Genomic DNA, 12,018 nt, shown 5'->3' with positions numbered 1-12,018 from the left:
TATCACTTCTTAAACATGTCAATACGAGAACTTACAATAACATCACTGTATAACATCATCAGTAGCTGGTAAACCCACAACATTTCATGACATATAACTATCAAACTCTCTGTCAGTGTAAGATGTAAAGGTGCAAAGGAAAATATTTTCATCTAAATTTGCGACAACTGTGACTCTTCAGCTTCAAAACGCTTTATCTTTCAGAGCTCGGAGCCTCAGAAATGGGATGTAGCTTATAGGATAAACGGCTAATTTGGACGATGTAGATTAGTTCAAAACTAGGCCTGGGCCAAAGGAAGAATGTGGACATGATTACACTTGTCTTTGTCGGGTTTGTCCAGGTCCCTAGAACACTGTTTCCCAAAGACTGGGTCGTGACCCTGAGTCGCAAGTGGGTCGTCTCACATCATGTTTCCCAGGAGTTTACGAATAATGTCTAATGACTTGGGTTGCGAAGGTTTGTGACTTAAAATATGGGTCCCCAGAAAATAACTGCCAGAACACAGAACATGGTACCAACAAAACTGTTGAACTTTTAAGAATCCTACGGTGGTCTTCAATAAAACTAATTCACGTACAGTTGAACTGATTATAAAAGCATACAGCTAACCACCCAACAAAGGTAAAAGTCTAAAAAAGACAAAAATTATTAAATTTGTCAGACTCTGACTGATGATTTAGACCTGGACTAAATACAAGTCAAACCAAAACCAAGACCAGCAGACAAGTCTAAACCCAACATGGCCCACCTACACTAATTCAGTGTTTCCCAAACGTTTTCTGGGGACCCATATTTTAAAAGTAACAAACCTTCGCGACCCAAGTCAATAGACATTGTTGGTAAACTCCTGGGAAACACGGTGCGAGACCTCTTGCGACCCACATGGGGGTTGCGACCCAGTCTTTGGGAAACAATGTACTAATTGACGGCAAACGTATTCACGCAGTCCGTACTTAACGCAGCTGACTGTTCCTTCTTCAGTCGAGCTCTTTAGAAACACCTAGATTCACTTTGTAAAATGTCAGATAATGTCAATGCATCAAAGCATTTCAGAACCACGGGCCATGGGCTCTCAAATCTCTTGTCCGTCTTGATTCTTACACACAGCCAGTTTCTCCAGAGGATCTCCAACATGGCACTTGTGACAACAACCACAGAACCTGTGCTCTCGTTCTGCAACCGACTACATTACAGTAAACCTCCAAAAAGCAGTTGCCAGTGTCATACCAGTGTGTACCAAGGTTCTGTGGAATGCACTGGTATCATGTGGTGAAGATGGCAGGAAGGAGTTAAACCAAAATCAGAGAAGAGAAATCCTGTCACCTGTGACCTTGTCTTTCTGTAGATTTCTCTGAACCTTACAGCATCAAAGCAGCCTGGATGAAAATGATAGACAAGTGCTGCTGAATACAGTTTACTTTTATTTATATATAAATATATATAGCTCTACTTGTTTTACTGTGACACTGGCTACTTTCTTTTTGAGCTTAGTTAATTTAGTGAAATTTTTACCTAAAAGGATTTCGATGGAGGGGCAGCATCGGTAAACATGAGAAAAGTTCTTAGGACTGTTAAACCACAGTTTAAAGTCTAGAGCATGTTGTATTTATATTGGCTTACGTTGTGCCTGTTTTATTTTTAGTTTTGTTTTTTTCCCTAAATTTTGAAAAAAAAATATATATGCTTTTTATTTGACTTCATTGCTTTGCATTCTGTATTAGTAAAGCCATGTCACATGTCTGTTTTCACATTAATGTAAAGTATCAGATATCACAATAAATTTTCAATGGCATTAAAATATGCATTGTCTGAAGTTTTCTGTATTCAGTTTTATAGTATTTTTGATGGCAACTTATTTTCACTGAAAAAAAATTTTGTTTGCAGTTTTTTAATTGTTGACATTTTACTGAAGGGTGAGTTAAAATATTAAGAATTATTGTCTTATTATACTTATGTTAAATTATTGTTTTGAAGCAGCCATAAAATCGTCAAGTTTGCCACAGTTTGAAAAACATTTCTTCTGTGGTTGTTGAGATAAGTGATGAAATTAGATTGAAAGTTTACCACAGATAGTGAATATGCTGTTAAAGGCTTAGCAAAAAACAATGTCAAAAAACATAAAACTCACTGTCAGCCCTAAGACAGATTACATTAGGTCAGACATGACGGTGAGATTTTAAAATGAACAGACCTGCAGTTTAACAACAAAGTGTCATCACATCAAACATGGGGTGATTAATACTTCTTCAAAAATACTGTCTTGTTTTCAGACTTGTTTAGTATTACACACCTCAACTTCAACACAGCGTTCAACAACTGCAGTAGCCCAAGGCTGAAAAAGCAACATAAGAAAATGAAGAAACAAGGAAAAGCAAATGGAAACATCACAGCTCCAACCACTGTTCTGTATTCAGCTTGTTTCTAGTACATCATAACGAACATAAAAACTCAACATCAACTACTATTTGTTATGTCTTGTGGGGTTAGCCCTTTTTTATTTAGCTTGTCTTCATTAACCAAAACATTAAACCTAAAACGTTTATAATTCAGGGAATTGGTTCTGGCTAATAATTTCACCTTCACCATGAAGTAAGCAGTGGTTTTAATCGTTGTCTTGGTGTAACACAGTCAGAGTCTATTATTCTCTTTTGTTGAATCATACGGGGGTTAGAAAAGGATTTGTTACCCACTACCTTCAAAACTGTGAGAAAGTCCACACAGAAGAACTGTTCTCTCTCTGGAGTTACTTCAGAGAGAATTAGAGCATTGAAACAACAGAGCTGCCCTTCAACAAAAGCCTCAAAAAAGTCTGACCAGAAGCTGACAACAAAAGTCTGACAAAATATAAATAAGCCTGTGTTTGTATATAACTTTACACAACAGCACAGATGTTATAGTTTCAACGAGGGCTGAGGTTTTGTTCTGGATGCTAATTAATCCAGAGGCTAGCTGAAAAGACAGAACTAGAAAGAACAGGCGCTGAAATACAAGGCTAGTTCAAATGTATAAAACATCATAGTAGTTCTGTAGAGTATAAATATAAAAATGTATAAAGTTTTTTGGCATGAATAATAATAGTTTACATATAATATATGTACATTTTTGTAGTGTTAGTGTAAGGTAGCATAAGCTAACGTACCGTAGCCACATTTAACATTTGTCCACTTTGTGAAATAAAATGTCCAACAAAAACAAGCTGTTTAAAAAAGCTACCTAAATTATTTAAAACTAATAGTTAACTAATTTGATATGGCTAATTTATTTTAACTCTTTCTGAAATAAGAACTTAGCTTCAAATATTAGCTATATTTGCTATGGCTTTTGCTAACATGGCCATTTCTGCTGTGAGTTCTACTTTGGAAACTGCCCTCAGTGAAACACAAACACATGTAAATATAAATTATTAAGCTGTCAGGTACATTTTTCCTGACTTGTCCTCATTTTTAAAAACCCATCTGTTGTCGTTTGTGCAGGTCAGATGGAGACAGCACAGCCACAGACAGAGCGAAAGATCCGTCTCTGTGGACGCTTTTATCCAGACCACCCTGTGCTATTTTAACTGCATACATATTTCAGAGAGTCTGACTCAGTGTGGATCAAATCTAACCTTTACTTTGTTAGGACCATACACTGTATTGAGAGACCAAGACCGATTTGTGATGGCTACAGATGTAGTGGTGTTGTCAGTTAATGTCAACATGTGGTTTTCTCCTGGCCATAGTTCTCATGTCTGTTGACCTACTTCTGTGTATGTGTCTGTGAGTATGTGTTACAAACAAGGGGGTGTGGTGAGGTCTATATCTGTAAAGTCTGTCTGTGTTTTTCATTAGACATAGTCCAGCAGGAGACAGTAAGGTGACAGATAAGGATTAACGTTAAGTGCATGGGTGAGAGGGTCAAACTGGCCGTGTGTGTCAGGGAATACATGATAAAACCTGACACCTCTGTAACGATACAACGTTAAAGTAATATTATAATCACATAAATATTAAAATTAAAATTTTAAAATAATTATGAGAAAAATAATAGGTATGTCCGATACTAACGTTTTGCCGATATACGGTTTGCCGATATTGTCCAAACACTTACCGTACTTTCCAATTCCAATATGGACCCATACCAATATAGGCCTGGTAATTGTTAATTATTTATCTGTACAAACCACTGTATGAGTATGAGATTAACTAAATGAGCTGCAATGCTGCCATCTAGTGACTCTAACTGTAATATACAGCCGTTTATCCCCAAAAATGTTATTAGGGCACACATCGAAACATCAGGTTTTCATTATTGGAGGAAAAACCGCTAACGATTCTTACATATATTACATAATATGCTAATATCTGGCTGATAATATTGGCCAATGTCCCTAAAATTTTAAATTTTAATCTAATATAGTATTTTTTGGGAGATTTATTTTAAAAATGCACAAATTTTTTAACATGTGTGATTAACTGTGTGGTCTTTTCAGCTTCTGTAAAATGTTTTAATAAAAAATAAGCTCTTTTTAGATCTTTTTTTCTGTGCTGCCAGTGGGTGCCCAAAGTTTCTGGCTCTCATGACTGGACTATTTCAAGAGCTCTGATGTCATCTGAGGGAGGGGCTGGACACCATGACTGGAGCTGTGAGTCAGAGCCAGAGAAAGGGGGAGGGCGAGGAAATGCAGAAGGAGGTACGTAGCATGTGAACAACAACAGTGTTTGTTCCCAGGTGGTCACCTGGGAAAAGGCCAAACCGTGTTCACCTCTAATAAACAACAGTGATGACAGTCACCATTCAATGGTGAAACTGTGATCATAAAATATGCACAAGTCTGTTCTGCTCATTAACCAATCCTTCACTGCTGTAGTGAGTCAATATTTTAGACTTGGCCTTAAAGAGTATTGATTATATTTATATTTTATGTTTTAAATGTGGTGAAGAGAGTTAAGGGTCCAGATTTGTCCTGTATGTTTACATTTTTTCAGCAATTAAAAAACAAAAACTAAACCTTTATTTATTTTTATTTTTTAGGGGTGTTTGTTGTATATTAAGATTTTTGTAAAACACAGAATAAAACAATATTATTTGTCACCTAAACCTTTGTGCCAAGGCAATTCTCACAGAGTGACTCACTTGTTCAGTACCTGTCGGACAAACGTCTCAAACAAACGAGTTTACATCCGCCTCTAAAATACAATCCATGTTATTATCACGGGTGGAAAAACAAGAGACAGGAAGTAAAGGAGAGTTGTTTTTCCTCTTGTCTCAATGAGTGATGTCATCTTCATTCAGACTCTGCCCACACAATGTCGTGGCAGCACTCAGCATCCATTGTCACCATGGTTACAAAACTGCCTCTGACAGACCACCAGGCTCTGAGCAAGCAGATAGAAACTTATGGATGCCCTGGCCAATAGGAGCGCAGCTGAGTGATGTCACTGAGTTGCACTGTCTGAAATGAAGATTTGCATTCAAAATGAGTAGAGTCAGAGTTGTGCTGACGCACCGACTTAACAAAGAGGACATTATCTGTGAGGGTGGACATCAGTGTCTGACATGTTTTTTCTTTCCTGCTGTGTGACGCTGATACATGTCTGAGGGGAAAATCTAGGAACATTCTAGATTGATACAAAAGAATCAAAAATAAATCTTTAATATTTAGTTTTTAACCACAACTTTATTTAAAAGTGTTATTTAATTTAAATTTAAAATGACTTTCCATACATATTTCCATACACATTCCAAAAATATATAAATGCTTACAGTCTGGCTTTTCTGACATCTGCCACTAATGTATATTCTCTGCCACTTATTTGAATTCAGGTTGGATGCTAAACGCTAACATGCTAATCAAACGTTAGCATTTCGGTGTTTTGTTTTTTTTTTTTGTTTGTTTTTTATTTTCTACATTAAATTGTTGGAAAGTTAAATGTAATATTTCAAACAAACCTCTTTATTATTATTGTAGGAGACACATACCAGGACTGGGGTTTGCTTTTTTTGTTTGTTTAAAGGACATGCTGTTGACAAATGACAAGTCAACATCTCCTGAGTCTGTCTCTGAGGCACATCAATGCAACGGCTGGAAGCACAAAAGTGTTTCATTAATAGTGGTTTAAAAAAATATGACTTGTTGTCTATTTTGGACGGTATTTTTGCATAAAAAAAATAAACAGAAATAATACCAAAGTAGTCTTGAAGTGTAGCGACCTCCAGTGTTTACTACCTGATGCCATAATTATTCTTCAGCATATGATGACAATAACTCGTTTGTTTAGAGGTTGGCTGAGCCGGAGCTGAGCAGCTGGCCGCCTATTACAGGCTTTTTATTTTTAGCACAGACAGGAGGACCACACCTATTTGAATAACATGAGAAATAACCACTGAGAGGTGGGTAAAATACAAAAGTTCTGTGACAAATATCGAAGTACACTCACGGCAGCAGACACCCATCTGTTTTGTTTCCTAGCATTTGTGCTAAGAGATAGATCATTCACAAATCATGAACATTTCATTTATTATTCTTGTGCTGAATGTGTATCGTGATGATTCGCCGCTTCCCCGGCTTTTTACAATGCATTATTGAAGGGCAGCAAATTGCTCAAATTATCTCTTTTGTCCTGTATTTCCTTTTTCCATTATGTCTCTCCCTGTGGTGTGACAATCCTCTCCTCACCTTCTGACTACATCAGTCAGCAGCTATCCGTGATATAGTCCATTGTTTCCCAAAGACTGGGTCGCGACCCTCAGGTAGGTCGCAAGATTTTTTGGGGGGGTCGTCTCTCATCATGTTTCCCAGGAGTTTACCAATAATGTCCATTGACTTGGAAAACAACCAGAAAAAAGGTTTGTGAAACACTGCTCTAGTCACTTGTTAGCAGATTGTTCAGTCTATCTGGGTGGCACGTATGGGCTGAATCCCAGTTCAAGGACTAGCCTAATGAGGCTGCATTTGTCACGTACAACTCAAATTTGTCATAGGAGGCGACTATAGGCCGATTATAATTTGTCTTAGCAGCATATGTTACAACCAAATATATGAAATCAGCAGCAAATAGATGGAAAAGTATTTCATACAAATCAGAGTGTAATTATTAGAATTCAATCAAGAAGCAGTTCGTTTCCAGAGACAAATTAGCAGCGATGCAGCGGGTAATTAGGTCTCACCTGTCACATGACTGGTCGACAGGAAAAACTAAAACAACAATAAAATATTAGTTTTTTTCAACCTATTGGCTAACAAAAAAAAAAAGTTAATCTCAAATACTTACATATTACCCAATACAAATAGAATTTTAAAGCTAGTATTGACAAAGTATAGACAAGTATTAGTACACGTTCACCCAACCCTTTCTATGTCTGTATTTCATACTTCAATCCAAAATTAAAAATGTAACTAATTTGTCAACATGAAATCCCACCTCACCAGTTGCCCTGCACCACCACCACATACTTCTCTGCCGCTTCAGGCTTTCTCATGCAGTACCCCAATTCCACTTATGCCTTATATTCACATATTCTATTCAAACGATTGTGATGTGGAGCTACACTGCTGTTTCTGATTTCTAATTTCCAATGATCTTTATCTTTTTTATCGCCTAAGCTTTTATCACTTTTTTTTTATCCGTACATCCTCTGTGAACTTTTATTTTCTTATCGCAGTTGGAAGCCTCACAAATGACTCAGACATTTCACCCCTTGTACATAATCTAAAAATGTGTCCATACATGTGCTTTTGTGACAAGCTCTCTGTGACTCACTTCAACAGCTCTTGTTAGACTGTGGAACATCATAAATGATTTAGATTTTAAAACTTACAGCTGAATATAGCTTTAAAAAAAACATTGCACATGTTGTGGCAGGAGAAGAGAAGAAGAGAGTGTTCAGAGTTATAGATAATCTTTTTTTCCTCAGTGACTCATTCTCCCAACTTAGAAAAGAAGTAAGAAGTGATCTCCATTAGTATCAGGGGAAAAAAAGGCTATTACATATGGTTATAAAAATGCTGCTGTGTAAAATAAAAACATTTTGTTTGTAATTCTGAAGTGATAGATATCAGGAATCAGAAGTACTTGTTGTCTTAGATCTGAAGGAAAAATCCAAGTTTTTTTTTTTTTTTTTTACCTTTGAAGCTAACGAGGTTGCCAGTTAACATCCAAAGAACTTGTGACTGTTACACTGTTAGGCGGAACAATTCCAAATTCTACAATAAGTGACTATTTCTTTTTAAACTCCTGTTCACATGGGAGCAAAAATGCATTTTTAATAGACCTGGAGTCCATTTAAAATAATTGAATCATCTTGAAAAAGACAGCTCAGATCTAATAAAGGCTGATTAGGGACTGACCAAGTTAATTCGGCATACATGACCCTGGGGTGTGCTGGTAAGCACGGCATTCTGCAAATAAAAGACATTTCTGAAGAAGAGAAATAATAAAAACAATCCCTCTCTAAGCATGATAGTAAAATATTCATGAACTCTATGGAAATACATTGAGGGATTTCTCACTTTTACAGATGTTCTGCACACTTGTGAGTTTTAAAAATATGAATGAGTTTAAGCTAACGCCATGGACTATGTTGTTTGCAGATGACATTGTGATCTGTAGTGAGAGTAGGCAGCAGCTAGAAGAGAACCTAGAGAGGTGGAGGTTTGCACTAGAAAGAAGAGGAATGAAGGTCAGTCGCAGCAAGACAGAGTACATGTGTGTAAACGAAAGGCAGAACAGTGAAATAGTGAGGCTACAAGGAGCAGAGGTGGTGAAGGTGCAGGAGTTTAGGTACTTAGGATCAACTGTTCAGAGCAGCGGAGACTGTGGAAGAGAGGTGAAGAATAGAGTACAGGCAGGATGGAACAGCTGGAGAAAAGTGTCAGGAGTGATCTGTGACAGAAGAGTGTCAGCTAAGGTGAAGGGAAAGGTTTACAGGACGGTGGTGAGACCAGCCATGATGTATGGTTTAGAGACAGTAGCAATAGGCAGAAGACAGGAGGAGGAGCTGGAGGTGGCAGAGTTAAAGATGCTAAGATTCTCTTTAGGAGTGACAAGAATGGACAGGGTCAGGAATGAGGTCATTAGAGGGACAACACAGACAGGAAGGTTTGGAGAAAAAGCTAGAGAAGCCAGATTGAGATGGTTTGGACATGTGCAGAGGAGGGACAGTGGATACATTGGTAGAAGAATGTTAGAGATGGAGCTACCAGGTAGGAGAAAGAGAGGAAGACCAAAGAGGAGATATATGGATGTAGTGAGGGAGGACATGCAGATAGTTGGAGTCAGAGTAGAAGATACAGAGAAGAGGGAGAGATGGAAATCAATGATTCGCTGTGGCAAACCCTGAAAAAAGGGACAAAGCCGAAAGAAAAGAAGAATGAGTTTAAGCTAACAAGCTAACAACCATTTGTTCTGTGTCCACAAACCTAAATATGTCTCTCATTCTCTATAAACCTCTTCTTCTTGCAGTGACCCGCTGGTCGGTAGCTGTAGAAAGGTAAAGTCTCTTGGGTAAATTGAAACAGGATTTCAAACATTAAACACAATTAAAAGCACATTTTAATTTACTAATGGACGTCACAGTGGGTCACTAATTACTTTGGGCTGTGATGTGGAATCCGTGATTTTCTTAATTGCAGAGAGAGACTGGTTTTCAAAATGAAGCCAAGGCCACGCAGTCTTAATGTGTGGTGAGGTTTGTTTTCACAATCAGCCGTGATTGGTGGAGAACAATACCAAAAGAGTGTTCTGGGTTTTGTGCCAGACTTATTTTTTCAGTTGTTCGGTCATTCTCTGGGTGAACATAAATATGAAAACTCCCAGAAGCCATTTAAAAAATAGAACTCGAGATACATCTCACAACTTAACTGAACATTTATTTTTGTAAAACTGTGGGCCTCCCTCCAAGATGGAAAACCCACTCATACACCATGCAAACACACACAGACGTGCATAAACACAGACAGAATTGCCAGTACAATTAATCTAATTATTGGTTTTCAATTTGCATAAATGAACAAAAAAAGGTTTTATTTGTCTGAAAATGACAAAAATTGAGAACACTAAAGAAATTCCACAGACATAAATAAATCAAATGCATCCCCTCCTTCTTATTTAAGTTTACATTGTTTAGATGGCAGTCTTTTTCAGTCTTTTTCAACTCTTGTGCTTCCTTTGGGTGTGGCGGTCAAAGAAAGAAAAAAAACAAAAACAAAAAAAAGTTAACTAGGCCTAATTACCTAGTTAAGATATTACATCTTACATTCTCTTTTTTTGCTTCCCGCCTCCCCTGAAATATACTATGCGCCCCCTAGCTTAGGAAAACTGCAGAACATATTTTTGTAAAATTTGTCATTTGGAAGCAACTATCGTCACTAAACACATTAGTATTCATCGTACAAGTTAGTATTTTCCTTAAATTCTGTGCCAGTGCAAATGAGTGGTAAGAAATGAAATCTCTGTTGAAGGCTTCTCTGTGGGTGAAGTATTAAGGTGCCTGACCTTCAGATAAGATTTGCACAACTTCCACCCACTCTCTCAGCACAACGTCTCTGCTGATGTCTATTTTAAATGGCCGACTTCAAAAGGATCCATGAAAATAAAGAGAAAAAATTGGAGATGATGAATGATGTGCGAAGACTCGCATCACAAATTCACGGACGTCCCTACGGAGATTGGAGGTCGTTTCTTTTCTTCTACAGCTCTGAAGGGTTAGGGTCAGAGAGATGACTTCATAAGATGCACGTTTTCTACAGGGACTCATAAGATTGAACTGAAACCACTGAGACTCATGTAATATTATTTTCCTACACTACATTTGTCAGTGTACAGTAAATCTGAATTGACATAAGGTGGTGCTATATTATCAGCTACAATTTGTTTACAGTATTAATTGTCCGCAATATCGGAGATTTCTCCAGATGTAGAGAAGATCAATGTATAACATACGTGTCAAACTTAAGGCCTGGGGCCAAATGCGGCCCGCCAAGCTATTTTGTGTGGCCCCGTGGGATTTAGTAAAGTCCATGCAGCAGAGTTTGTTAACCAAATTAATTAATCAAATAATAATCAATTGCAGAAACATGTATTAGTCTGTTAGTAGTTACATCTTTACCAGCGATCCCTGATCTTTTCTGTTCCAAGGACTGGTCAGCCAGTACCACCTGTTACTACAGACATGTAGTACTGAGCATCAAAGGATCAAAGGATCATTAAATTTTCCAAATAAATCATCTTTTAGACTCTATTCTGTTTGTATCAGTCTGAATTACCTATTATTTTTTTATTCCACTGCAGCCCGGTACCAAATGACCTATGGACTGGTACTGGTCCACGGACCGGGGGCTAAGGGACCCCTGATCTATACAGTCTTCTATTTACAACCGGCCTTTCAATGGGAACTGTATTGATGATGTGGTGAAAATGAGTTTGACACCCCTGAATATGCACTGGAAGCTACATGCTACACGCTACATAGCAACATGCTACTATTCCTGCCTGAACTGTTGAGAGACTTAGGTTCGATCCCTAGTTCCCAATCGTAGTGTGAAAATAGTCAAAAACTGCAATATCACCGTGGCGCTTTGGCCCAGAGGCAATGTCTCTGTCATTGGTGTGGAACCTCAGGGTTCACCTCCTGGGCAAGATCGAATCCTGGTTAGGGTAGTTGGTACCTTCCAGTGGACTCACCACCTGCAGGAAGATTCAGGGGGGTTGGTACGCTGCAGTGTGATTTGGGTGGTGGTCATGTGTTCAACTAAACAGGCCAAGGTTTTACCAAGTAAATAATTTTAGTGTCAATTTGAAGATCATTATATTATCTTTTTGAGACATTTGTTTAGTGGTGCACCATGGAAATATTTATAATGTAAAATAGGTGCTGTGGCCCTCTCCTTGAATCGCAACCTTAACGTGGTGGAGGGGTTTGAGTATCCGAATGAACCTAGGAGCTATGTTGTCGGGGGCTTAACGCCCCTGGTAGGGTCTCCCAAGGCAAACAGGTCCTAGGCGACGGATCAGACAAATAGCGGTTCAACCCCCCCC

This window comes from Cynoglossus semilaevis, chromosome Z (genome assembly GCF_000523025.1).
Source record: "Cynoglossus semilaevis isolate Cse_v1.0 chromosome Z, Cse_v1.0, whole genome shotgun sequence".
In the NCBI taxonomy this organism is placed as follows: Eukaryota; Metazoa; Chordata; class Actinopteri; order Pleuronectiformes; family Cynoglossidae; genus Cynoglossus; species Cynoglossus semilaevis.
The sequence above is the reverse complement of the archived record's forward strand: the minus strand, read 5'-3'. Positions refer to the sequence as shown.